The sequence below is a fragment of the Chiloscyllium plagiosum genome, unplaced genomic scaffold (assembly GCF_037043375.1).
Source record: "Chiloscyllium plagiosum isolate Xiang-an unplaced genomic scaffold, Cpla_swu_hap1 HiC_scaffold_35, whole genome shotgun sequence".
NCBI classification, from domain to species: domain Eukaryota; kingdom Metazoa; phylum Chordata; class Chondrichthyes; order Orectolobiformes; family Hemiscylliidae; genus Chiloscyllium; species Chiloscyllium plagiosum.
In genome coordinates this window covers 25566574-25577537 of record NW_028270173.1, presented here as the reverse complement: position 1 = coordinate 25577537, position 10964 = coordinate 25566574, and positions in this window count along the sequence as shown.

The following is a 10964-nucleotide window of genomic DNA, read 5'->3' as shown; positions in this document are numbered from 1 at the left end:
TTTTCTGTCTGTCTGTCTGTATCTGTGGCTGGTGCAGGCCATTTCTTGTTTTTGGTTAATCAGTTTAATTAGCGGATACAGTCAATTTTATACAAAGGTTTCCAGCCACAGCAGGCCTGTTCTTTTGTTCAGCCATTCTGTTGGCTGGAATTGTAACAAATCTTGTTGGAACTCTATTCCATTTTGTTGGAGGAAATTGTAAGACAGGGTGGTTATACTTAGTAGCAATAGGTTGGTTAGCTTAGAAGAGCACAGCAATTCAGGCAGCATCCGAGGACAGGCAAAATCGACGTTTCGGGCAAAAGCCCTTCATCAGGAATAAAGGCAGAGAGCCTGAAGCGTGGAGAGATAAGCTAGAGGAGGGTGGGGGTGGGAGAGAGTGGCATAGAGTACAATAGGTCAGTGGGGAAGGAGATGAAGGTGATAGGTCAGGGAGGAGAGGGTGGAGTGGATAGGTGGAAAAGGAGCTGGGCAGGTCGGACAAGTCCGGACAGGTCAGGGGATCGAGTTTCTGGAGGTTAGAAGCTAGGATGAGGTGGGGGAAGGGGAAATGAGGAAACTGTTAAAATCCACATTGATGCCCTGGGGTTGAAGTGTTCCGAGGCGGAAGATGAGGCGTTCTTCCTCCAGGCGTCTGGTGGTGAGGGAGCGGCGGTGGAGGAGGCCCAGCACCTCCATATCCTCGGCAGAGTGGGAGGGGGAGTTGAAATGTTGAGCCACTGGGCGATGTGGTTGATTGGTGCGGGTGTCTCGGAGATGTTCCCTAAAGCGCTCTGCTAGGAGGCGTCCAGTCTCCCCAATGTAGAGGAGACCGCATCGGGAGCAACGGATACAATAGATGATATTAGTGGATGTGCAGGTAAAACTTTGATGGATGTGAAAAGCTCCTTTGGGGCCTTGGATGGAGGTGAGGGAGGAGGTGTGGGCGCAGGTTTTACAGTTCCTGCGGTGGCAGGGGAAAGTGCCAGGATGGGAGGGTGGGTCGTAGGGGGGCGTGGACCTGACCAGGTAGTCACGGAGGGAACGGTCTTTGCGGAAGGCGGAGAGGGGTGGGGAGGGAAATATATCCCTGGTGGTGGGGTCTGTTTGGAGGTGGCGGAAATGTCGGCGGATGATTTGGTTTATGCGAAGGTTGGTAGGGTGGAAGGTGAGCACCAGGGGCGTTCTGTCCTTGTTGCGGTTGGAGGGGTTGGGTCTGAGGGCGGAGGTGCGGGATGTGGATGAGATGCGTTGGAGGGCATCTTTAACCACGTGGGAAGGGAAATTGCGGTCTCTAAAGAAGGAGGCCATCTGGTGTGTTCTATGGTGGAACCGCTCCTCCTGGGAGCAGATACGGCGGAGGCGGAGGAATTGGGAATACGGGATGGCATTTTTGCAAGAGGTAGGGTGGGAAGAGGTGTAATCCAGGTAGCTGTGGGAGTCGGTGGGTTTGTAGAAGATGTCAGTGTCAAGTCGGTCATCACTGATGGAGATGGAGAGGTCCAGGAAGGGGAGGGAGGTGTCAGAGATGGTCCAGGTAAACCTTAAATTTACCTGGACCATCTCTGACACCTCCCTCCCCTTCCTGGACCTCTCCATCTCCATCAGTGATGACCGACTTGACACTGACATCTTCTACAAACCCACCGACTCCCATAGCTACCTGGATTACACCTCTTCCCACCCTACCTCTTGCAAAAATGCCATCCCGTATTCCCAATTCCTCCGCCTCCGCCGTATCTGCTCCCAGGAGGAGCGGTTCCACCATAGAACACACCAGATGGCCTCCTTCTTTAGAGACCGCAATTTCCCTTCCCACGTGGTTAAAGATGCCCTCCAACGCATCTCATCCACATCCCGCACCTCCGCCCTCAGACCCAACCCCTCCAACCGCAACAAGGACAGAACGCCCCTGGTGCTCACCTTCCACCCTACCAACCTTCGCATAAACCAAATCATCCGCCGACATTTCCGCCACCTCCAAACAGACCCCACCACCAGGGATATATTTCCCTCCCCACCCCTCTCCGCCTTCCGCAAAGACCGTTCCCTCCGTGACTACCTGGTCAGGTCCACGCCCCCCTACGACCCACCCTCCCATCCTGGCACTTTCCCCTGCCACCGCAGGAACTGTAAAACCTGCGCCCACACCTCCTCCCTCACCTCCATCCAAGGCCCCAAAGGAGCTTTTCACATCCATCAAAGTTTTACCTGCACATCCACTAATATCATCTATTGTATCCGTTGCTCCCGATGCGGTCTCCTCTACATTGGGGAGACTGGACGCCTCCTAGCAGAGCGCTTTAGGGAACATCTCCGAGACACCCGCACCAATCAACCACATCGCCCAGTGGCTCAACATTTCAACTCCCCCTCCCACTCTGCCGAGGATATGGAGGTGCTGGGCCTCCTCCACCGCCGTTCCCTCACCACCAGACGCCTGGAGGAAGAACGCCTCATCTTCCGCCTCGGAACACTTCAACCCCAGGGCATCAATGTGGATTTTAACAGTTTCCTCATTTCCCCTTCCCCCACCTCATCCTAGCTTCTAACCTCCAGAAACTCGATCCCCTGACCTGTCCGGACTTGTCCGACCTGCCCAGCTCCTTTTCCACCTATCCACTCCACCCTCTCCTCCCTGACCTATCACCTTCATCTCCTTCCCCACTGACCTATTGTACTCTATGCCACTCTCTCCCACCCCCACCCTCCTCTAGCTTATCTCTCCACGCTTCAGGCTCTCTGCCTTTATTCCTGATGAAGGGCTTTTGCCCGAAACGTCGATTTTGCCTGTCGGATGCTGCCTGAATTGCTGTGCTCTTCCAGCACCACTGATCCAGAATCTGGTTTCCAGCATCTGCAGTCATTGTTTTTACCTGGTTAGCTTAGAAGGCTGGCTTGCAATGCAGACTGATGCCCAGAGTGTGTGGGTTCAATTGCTGCACTGGCTGAGGTTCCCGGGAAGGATTCTCTTTCCTAATGTCTCCCTTTGACTGAGTTGTGTTAACCGTCAGATTGAAACACCAGTCCTGGAGTGTTGCCGAACAAAGAGACCTAGGGGTGTAGGTTCATTGTTTCTTTAAGGCGGAGCTGAAAGTACACAGGATATTGAAGAAGGCATTTGGTATATTTGCTTTTATTGGTCAGAACATTGAGTGTAGGAGTTGGGGATCTCATGTTGTGGTTGTACAGGACATTGGTTAGACCACCTTTGGAATACTGCCCTCAATTCTGGACATCCCTGTTAAAGGAAATATGTTGTGAAACTTGAAATAGAGCAAAAAAAATTTACCTGTACATGGATTGGAGGGTTTGAGCTATAGGGAGAGACTGAATAGACTGGGGCTATTTTCCCTGGAGCATCAGAGGTTGAGGGGTGATCTTATCGAGGTTTATAAAATTATGAGGGGCATGGATAGGTGATTAGACAATGGCTTTTTTCCAGTGTAGGGGAGTCCAAAACCAGATGGCATAAATTTAAGGTGAGAGGGGAAAGATTTAAAATGGCCCGAAGGGGCAACTTTTTCACACAGAGGATGGTGCGTGTATGGAATGAACTGCCAAAGGAAGTGGTGGAGGCTGGTACAATTACAGCATTTAAAAAAACATCTGGATGGGTACATGAAAAGGAGAGGTTTAGCGAGATATGGGCCAAGGGCTGGCAAATGGGACTAGATTAATTTATGATACTTGGTTAGCATGGACAAGTTGGACCAAAGGATCTGATTCTGTGCTGTTCATCTCTATGACTCCATGATACTCATTCTTTAGTGAGCGAGCAAGATGATGGTGACAATGCCATTCCCTTAAACATGGGACCTTTGTGGTGACAATGTCAATTGGGAAATATTGCATCTACTGCTGTTTATAGTCTGCATGATTTTCTATTCAACAGTGACATGACATGTGTATAATGGGAAATTTGTCCAACATCAGTGGAATTAAAGCCTCCCCATTGGATCCTGGAGCAACAGTTGATCCTCTGAGCAACTGATATGGAGCAAATGGCCTTTTATTTGTTTCACTATTATGCAAATACAAAGTAATGCCTAGCAGTATTAATTACGCAGATATTAAATCTGAAAACAGTTGGACCAGCCTTAGTGCAATTAGGGTTATTTAACAAATGCTACAACACAATTAGGCTGACCACCAATTTAAGGTTGTTAGTTGGACTCTTAAATGTCCTGAAAACTACCCATATTAATACCTAGAGTTCTATTTCTTGCAGACTGAAAATGTACACTCTGCACCTGTTTTCACTAAAAGCAAAAGAAGTGAAATGTGACTAGATTAGGTTATGATGTCTGGTCGGCATGGACGAGTTAGACCGAAGGGTCTGTTTCCATGTTGTATATCTCTATGACTCTCTGACAGACATTCTCTGGTCAATTCCTCAAGGCAATGCATAAACCAGACAGAGACAACCTGCCTAGTTTAAAATTTAAGCAAAGCCTGGCACTTAACTGTCAGTCATTATCTAACCAGTGCATTCTCCATGACAACATCTCTAACAATCAGCAACCTGTCAGCACAGTCTTCTCAAGCAGGATGCAATTATGTTTTCTTTTATTTGTGCATTGTCCAGTTGGGTACTAGCTTGAACGAACTACGTATTTTTTTTCCAGCAATAATGGATTTCTGTATTCACAATATGTAAAATCCAGTAAGGGATTCAAAGGTACGTGCCTTTATCAGACAGTGGTGGATGAGAAACCAGAACGTGATGTCACGTGGACTGGCTGAGACAGGTAGCAGAGATGTATCTCTGGAAAATGTTGGGTAAACAGGCATAATTGAAGAGAAAAGAAGGAGGAAGATGGAGTGGAGATTGGAAGAAACTCAACTGCAGCAAAAAGAACAGCGTAGGTCGCTCTGGTGGAGTGACCTACCATGAAAGAGAGCTCAGCCAGCTCCATGAAGATGTTTCCACTCTGTTTCCCTCTCTCTCGTCCTCCCACGCTGCGCCATCTAGGTAACATTCAGAGAGAGAAATTGATAGAAGGTTTCAAGATGACTATACGATGTGAGATCTGCTGATTCATTTTTTGAAAACGAGGGACGGCAAGCACGATCAGTCATACATGACTGGGGCCATACTTTTCAAATTTGAGAACAAGCACTTCTGTTGAAAAATAATCTGCAGGGGAGGCAGGATGGGTGGAAGGACAGAGCTAACAGAGTGGTGTCTGCAGAGAGCTAGGACAGAGACAACAGCTGATTGACCTCCTGTAACCATCCCATGGATCTCTACACCCAGCCCTCCCCCACGCCGGCATGTCTTGATCACTTTGTTCATCACGTACCTGTTTTTCCTCAGTACATCCATATGTCCTGCCACCCGAAATTGCCATTTACCATCTTTCATGTCACGACCGTGGACTTGCCAGATTGGAAGAAACACCTCAGTTCAGTGCAAGTCCAAAGGACTAAATCTGTTTTATCTGAATCTGCCTGAAGAAATAATGGATCCAAAGTCAAAGGGACTGATTTTTCAGGGACAGCGCCCCCTCCCTGTGGGTCAGAATCTCTGCAGGTCCAACAGCGCCACCAGGAGCAATGGTCATGACTGGACCTGCACCCAATCCCAACAGTGTAAGAGCAGGTAGTTCAGGGTCTCATGGTGCGGGAAAGAGGGGAGTCCGGGGGCAAGAGACATTGCAAAAGAGTGGGGAGAAGAAAAGGGGACAAGTATTGAGGCTCACCATCAGACAAAACAATTCATGAGGGAGGCTGCCCCAATTTCTCAGCTAAGGCTTATTCAGAATAATCAGCCTTGCAGACCCTACTCCTGAGATCTTTCTGCTGGTCTCAAATCAGGAATCAGGACTCAGCAACACAGCTGATGCATGGATTCTAAGCCTTGTCAGCACTCTCTAACCAGAATATTCCCCCCACCACCCCCCCCCCCCCCCCCCCCCCCCACCCCTGCTGCAAAAGCTCAGACGTGTTGGGAATGGGTGTGTCTGGACCAGGAACCTAGGGAATTTTACAGACTCCCCTGGCTGTAGAATGGGACCTAGGAAGTGTGATACCTTTCCCTCTGTGTCATTTGCAAGGCTCCATGCTGGTCATTCATGAAGTCAAATGTCAAATACTCCTCCATTTCAAGCTGGTAATACATTTTACACAGTAGATGACAGAACCCTTGCAACATGAACATACACTGGGCTCGAGGTACGCAGGTCCACAGTTCCTTAAAAGTTGAAACACAACAAGTGGATAAGATGGTCAAGAAGGCAGATGTTATGCTTCTTTCATCAGTTGGGGCACAGATAAATATGGATTAGGGTGGTGCTGGAAAAACACAGCAGTTCAGGCAGTGTCTGAGGAGCAGGCAAATTGACGTTTCGGGCAAAAGGACACTGTCCTATTCCCCCCTAGTCCAGGAACTCCCCACATACGTTCAAGACACTACCCATGCCCTCTACCTTCTCCAAGACTTCTGTTTCCCCGGCCCCCAACGCCTCATCTTCACCATGGATATCCAATTCCTCTACATCTCCATCAGCCATGACCAGGGCCTCCAAGCCCTCCGTTTCTTCCTCTCCCGACGTCCCCAACAGTACCCTTCCACCAACAGTCTCATTCGTTTGGCCGAACTGGTCCTCACCCTTAACAAATTCTCCTTCGAATCCTCCCACTTCCTCCAGACCAAAGGGGTAGCCATGGGCACCCGTATGGGCCCCAGCTATGCCTGTCTCTTTGTTGGCTACATAGAACAGTCCATCTTCTGTAGTTACACCAGCACCACTCCCCACCTCTTCCTCCGCTACATTGCTGATTGCATCGGTGCCACCTCGTGCTCCCACGAAGAGGTTGAGCAATTCATCAACTTCACCAACACATTCCACCCTGACCTTAAATTTACCTGGACCATCTCTGACACCTCCCTCCCCTTCCTGGACCTCTCCATCTCCATTAATGACGACTGACTTGACACCGACAGTTTTTACAAACCCACCGACTCCCACAGCTACGTGGATTACACCTCTTCCCAATCTACCTCCTGCAAAATTGCCAACCCGTATTCCCAATTCCTCCGCCTCCACCGTATCTGCTCCCAGGAGGACCAGTTCCACCACAGAACACACCAGATGGCCTCCTTCTTTAGAGACGCAATTTCCCTTCCCATGTAGTTAAAGATTCCCTCCAACGCATCTCGTCCACATCCCGCACCTCCGCCCTCAGATCCCACCCCTTCAACCGTAACAAGGACAGAACGCCCCTGGTGCTCACCTTCCACCCTACCAACCTTCGCATAAACCAAATCATCCGCCGACATTTCCGCCACCTCCAAACAGACCCCACCACCAGGGATATATTTCCCTCCCCACCCCTTTCCACCTTCTGCAAAGACCGTTCCTCCGTGACTACCTGGTCAGGTCCACGCCTCCCTGCAACCCATCCTCCCATCCTGGCACCTTCCCCGGCCACCGCAGGAATTGCAAAACCTGCGCCCACACCTCCTCCCTCACCTCCATCCAAGGCCCCAAAGGAGCCTTCCACATCCATCAAAGTTTTACCTGCACATCCACCAATATCATTTATTGTATCCGTTGCTCCCGATGCGGTCTCCTCCTTTTGGGGAGACTGGACGCCTCCTAGCAGAGTGCTTTAGGGAACATCTCTCGGACACCCGCACCAATCAACCACACCACCCGTGGCCCAACATTTCAACTCCCCCTTCCACTCAGCCGAGGACACTGCTGCTCCCTCACCACCAGACGCCTGGAGGAAGAACGCCTCATCTTCTGCCTCGGAACACTTCAACCCCAGGGCATCAATGTGGACTTCACCTGTTTCCTCATTTCCCCTTCCCCCACCTCACCCCAGTTCCAAACTTCCAGCTCAGCACTGTCCCCATGACTTGTCCTACCTGCCTATCTTCCTTTCCACCTATCCACTCCACCCTCTCCTCCCTGACCTATCACCTTCATCCCCACCCCCACTCACCTATTGTACTCTATGCTACTTTCTCCCTACCCCCACCCTCCTCTCATTTATCTCTCCACCCTTCAGGCACTCTGCCTGTATTCCTGATGAAGGATGTGGAGGTTTTGGAATAGTTTGGGACAGTAATAGTTTATCAGGATTTTGCCTGCTTTGGAGAGTACTAGCTATATGGAGAAATTGGACACATTTGGCTTGTTTTCGGTTGGATGTTGGAGGCTGAGGGGAACTTGATGGAAGTTTACAAAATTATGAGAGACATGGCTACAGTGGATAGTTGGAGTCTTTTCCCCGGGGTAGAATTGCCTGTTGCTAGGGGGCATAAGTTTAAAATCAATGAGGTAAAAACAATGACTGCAGATGCTGGAAACCAGATTCCGGAATAGAGTGGTGCTGGAAAAGCAGAGCAGTTCAGGCAGCATCTGAGGAGCATTCCGGCATATGTTTAAGTTGAAAAGGCGAAAGTATAAAGGTGATGTGAGAGGCAGTGTTTTTATACAGAGGGTGGTAAGTACCTGGAATGCATTGCCAGAGGAAATGAGGAGGTGGATACGATAGCAACATTTAAGAGGATCTTGACAGATACATGAATAGGCAGGGAATAGAGGGATACAGACTATGTAGAGATAAGGGGTTTTTAACTTTAGAAAGACATGTGTCAGCACAGGTGGGCCGAAGGGCCTGTTCCTGTGCTGTACTGCTTGTTGTGCTTTATAAACATTTACTGGCACTGAAAATACACTGTGAAGATAATCAATTGTTGGCAACAGAAAGAAAATGCTGGGAACGGGAAACGCCGTAGTTAATGATTCGGAAAATGTTGGGAAAATAAACGTGAATGCCCATTGCTTACCATTATTAAGGTGATAATCAAATCGAGAAACTGGTGACAAAAAAGCAGGGCAACTTAATTGGGCAGGAGGCAAAACGTTTAGTTTCCCAACAAAAGGTTACAATTTCTTCACTGAGCTCCCAGAAACTTTCAGATGGGTCAGATTTCCTAACCTTTATGGTGTGCATTCGCTGGCCTGTTACAACAGCAGCACCATAGCCCACTGGAATGTGACTTTGTCAGCAACGCCCACATCCTAACACTGAGCTAAAAATAAACCGCATGACTCTGAGGATTGATCTTTCTCAGGCAACATTGAGGAATGGTGGTCACTGTTAATTGCATCCAGGCCCAGAAATGTTTTTTAAAGTAAGGTTTTACAGTACCATTTGCAGCAGTCCAGAATCTATTTCACAGCTGTTCTTTATCACAGAGCTGTCTGCAGGCCAAGCCAATTCCTTAAGTATTCAGCTTGACAAAGCCACATTGTACCAACAGAGGCTGAACAAAGAAGTGCCTGGAAGAGGACTGAGTTCAGCAGATCACATGAGATAGGCCATTCAGTCCATCGATCTCGCTCTGCTATCCAATGGGAATATTGCTGTAGCCTTAATTACCACTTTCTTGCCTGCACCCCATGGACCCTGGAATACCTTGTAAGTCTAAATCTGCAAAACCTAGCCTTGAAAATATTCAATGAGCCAATCCCCTCTAGTATCTAAAGGGTGGGAGAAGTCCAAATGACCCTCTGTGAGAAAAGGAATCCCTCTTATCTCCATTGCAAATGGGAGACCCTTTAGTGGGGTCGTCGGGTGGCATGGTGGCTCAGTGGTTAGCACTGCTGCCTTACAGCACCAGGGTCCCAGGTTCGATTCCAGCCTCAGGCGACTGTCTGTGTGGAGTTTGCACATTCTCCCCATGTCTGTGTGGGTTTGCTCTGGTTTCCTCCCACAGTCCAAAGATGTGCAAGCCAGGTGAATTGGCCATGCTAAATTGTCCATAGTGTTAGGTGCATCAGTCAGAGGGAAATGGGTCTGGGTGGGTTACTCTTCGGAGGGTCGGTCTGAACTGGTTGGGCCAAAGGGCTTGTTTCCACGCTGTAGGGAATCAAATTTACTTTCGAACTGTGCACCTTGTTTCTATAGTCCCTTAAGAGGGGAAGTATGTTCTCAGCATCTAACCTGTCAAGTGTGCCCTCAGAATCTTTTATGTTTCACTAAAATTGCCCCCCTTATTCTTGTAAAGTCCAGTGAGTGTAGACCCAACCTGCAGAACCGTTGGTCAAAAGGCAACCCCTTCATCCCAGCATCAGCTGAGTGAACCTTCCCTGATCTTCTTCCAAAACAAATACATCACTTCGTAACCGCGGCGACAAGAAATGTACATAGTACGCCAGGTGTCATCACATCAATGTCCCATATAGATTTAGCAAGTCTACACCTCTCCATCTGCTATATCACCCTTGCAATAAAGCTTAAATTCTACTAACCTTCCTAACTATTTGCTGGCATTGTATGGTAATCTGTTGTGATTCAGATACAAAGCCACTCGGATCTCTCAAAAGCTTTCTGCAGTTTCACTGGATATCAATAATATTCTGTTTTCCTATTCTTCCAAAGTGGAGAACTTCACATTTTCCCACACTATTCCATTGCTGAATCTAAGTAGTAGTAGCGCTGACTATCGACAAGGTGCACTGCAGGAATACACCAAGACTCCTTAGACAGTACCTTTCAAACCCACTTCCATCCAGAAGGACAAGGGCAGAAGATACATAGGTTCACAGCCATCTTCAATTCCCCCTCCAAACCACTCACAGTCCCCTGGCTTGGATGTTTATTGTAGTTTCTTCACTACTGCTGCGTCAAAATCCTGTAGATCCCCTCGTCAGGGCATGGCCCATCTACCTGCACCAAATAGACAGCAGCAGTTCAAGGAGGCAGCTCACCATCAGCTTCTCAAGGGCAATAAAGGACTTTCAATAAATGCTGATTCGGCAAGCTACACCCACAGCCCATGAGTGAATTTTTAAAAAAGTCATATGCCTAATTTTGAAATACATTACATAAAACAAAAAGCGGAAATGAGAGATGGCATTAGAAAAAGAGAAAGAAGCAAGAGAAAAGTACTTTAACTTAAACAAATAAACGCTGGCATTGCAGAAGTTCATTTCCAGTGCTACAGGATTGTTTTGCAGTAA